Raw genomic sequence first — 2,738 nt, forward strand, 5'->3', positions numbered from 1 at the left:
TGCCTCTCTGTCTACTTGTGATCTCTCTCTGTCAAATAAATAAATAAAAAATTTAAAAAAAATTTTAAAAAAATGTACTCTGTCACAAAAACGAGACTATTTTTAAAACTGGAAAGGGGCGCCTGGGTGGGTCAGTGGGTTAAAGCCTCTGCCTTCTGATCAGGTCGTGATCTCAGGGTCCTGGGATCTAGCCCCACATCAGGCTCTCTGCTCAGCAGGAAGCCTGCTTCCTCCTCTCTCTGCCTGCCTCTCTGCCTACTTGTGATTTCTATCTGTCAAATAAATGAAATCTTTAAAAAAACAAAAATAAATAAATAAATAAAACTGGAAAGAATATCTGCTTCCCAGTTGATGTTATTTGGACCATCTACTTGTTCATTTTCCATAGTGGTATTGTAAACAAAACAAAACAAAACAAAACAAAAAAAAAGGAAAAGAAAAGGATTATGCATTAAATGATTTCAACTACTCTAGGCAACTAATTTACTAATAGAAGGTTACCTTTTGTCCTTCTGATCTTTTTATCAATAAAGCAAAAAAAAAAAGATGAGTGAGATAGCATCAACCAAACCCTTAAGAAACTAATTTATGAGAGAATGCCAACAAAACATTCTCATGGATAAACATGAACATTCTACAGTGAGATGATTACTATGGTGACTAATTGTGTGACCTTGTGAAAGTTTCCTAAGCAATGTGGGTCTCCAAATATAAAATGTGGACATGGGCCTAAATAACCCCTGTGAGATTTCAAACCCTATTTATATTATTCATAATCCAGACTAGTTTTTATAATATTGAGGAAAAGAAAAATGTCAATTAGAATATTTTCATGTTTTTTAAAAAAGGAGCTAAATATTTTCAAGAATAATTAGAATCTTAATATTTAAAAAAACATTAGAATAAATAGCTTCTGCTTAAATTTAGCACAAGAATTTTTTTATAATGGCCCATGACAGCGCATTTTCAACAAAAAGAAATCAGTATTTAACTTCAAATAATATGTATTACTTGAATATGAGGTCCAGTAGAAATTGGAGAGTTGCTGAAGGAAAATATTTGTTTTTGGGTTTCATAGATTATTCATCACTATGGATATTTTTAAGATTCTGTACTCTAACCTCAATCCGGTTTAAATTTTTATGTCCTACAGGGGAACATACAGTTTCCATTCTAAAGGAGGGAAGAAAGTATCGGCAATGAAAAACCGCACAGTACCCACAGAATTCATTCTTCTAGGGCTATCAGATGACCCAGAGCTTCAGATTATGATTTTTCTCTTTTTAATTATCACAAATGTATGAAGTGTCACTGGTAATTTGACCATCATCACTCTCACCTTGGTTGACTCCCATCTACAGACCCCCATGTATTTCTTCCTCAGGAACTTCTCTGTATTAGAAATATCCTTTACAACTGTCTGTATTCCTACATTTCTGGGCACAATTATCACCAGAGACAAGATGATCTCATACAATAATTGTACAGCTCAGTTGTTTTTCTTCCTCTTCATGTGTATAACTGAGTTTTACCTTCTAATTGCCATGTCCTATGACCGCTATGTTACCATCTGTAAACCCTTGCATTATACAACCATCATGAACAAAAGAGTCTGCATTTTACTTGTCTTTTGTGCTTGGCTGGCAGGATTCTAAAATATCTTCCCACCAGTTATTCTTTTTCTCCAGTTACATTACTGTGGCTCCAATGTCATTGATCACTTTGCTTGTGATTATTTTCCCCTCTTGCAATTATCTTGCTCAGACACATGGATCTTAGAAGTGATAGGTTTTTTACTCTGCCATAGTGATACTGCTTTTCCCTTTGGCATTAATAATTTTGTCCTACATGTTCATCATTAGAACAATTCTGAAACTGCCCTCTACCAGTCAGAGAAAAAAGGCATTTCTACATGTTCCTCACACATGATTGTCATTTCCATCTCTTATGGAAGCTGCATATTCATGTACACCAACCCTTCTGCAAAAGGAAAGGCATCATTGATCAAAGGAGTGGCTATTCTGAATACTTCTGTCGCTCTTATGATGAATCCATTTAGATATATCCTCAGGAACCAGCAAGTAAAGCAAGCCTTTAAGGATACTATCCAAAAAGTTATGATTTTCTCCAGTAAATGAAAGTGTAAGGAGCATTAAAAAGATGACATTCTTGTAAATACTATTGTTCACACTTTCTCAAAACTCCCTTTCCTTTACTAGTGTTATGTATTTTCCCCTTTCCACTCCCATATTAAAGTTTCCCAATTATTGCCCTCAGTACATTTGGTGAACTGAATATTGTTTCAGAATTTTCTGTAAACTCAAGTGTTTTTTTTTCATGCAGTAAAATATCTGGGTTAATGATTGTGATTTTGAATGGTAGTGGTTTGCCTTTGAAGAGACACTGGGCATTTAGTTTGATGGAAAGAGTGTCAGGATAGATGTGGATTTCTGAACTTTCCATTCATACCCAGTAATAGAAATGAATGTTATTAGAAAACTTTGATTCTCTTTGTCATTTCCATGAAATCAAGTAAAGTAAACACAATCACCAGAGGACTGGGAATAAAAATATAAATATCTACTTTAAAATATTAAAAGATTAGAGACTCATACATACTAAAAATATTTATACCATTTATAATACTTAAGGTGCTAATGAGGTGGAAGAGAAAGGAGCTAGAAGGGGGTAGAAGATAACATAAAAATTTTCAGCAATTCTTACCTTCTAGAGCTATT

At 34.0% G+C, this 2,738-nt stretch overlaps 1 pseudogene; it reads left to right on the top strand.

The window, feature by feature from the left end:
- The first annotated feature begins 1,199 nt into the window (after window positions 1-1,199).
- On the top strand, window positions 1,200-2,138 carry LOC123946422 (annotated as a pseudogene).
- Window positions 2,139-2,738: the final 600 nt, after the last annotated feature.

This window comes from Meles meles, chromosome 7 (assembly GCF_922984935.1).
Source record: "Meles meles chromosome 7, mMelMel3.1 paternal haplotype, whole genome shotgun sequence".
Taxonomy (NCBI): Eukaryota; Metazoa; Chordata; class Mammalia; order Carnivora; family Mustelidae; genus Meles; species Meles meles.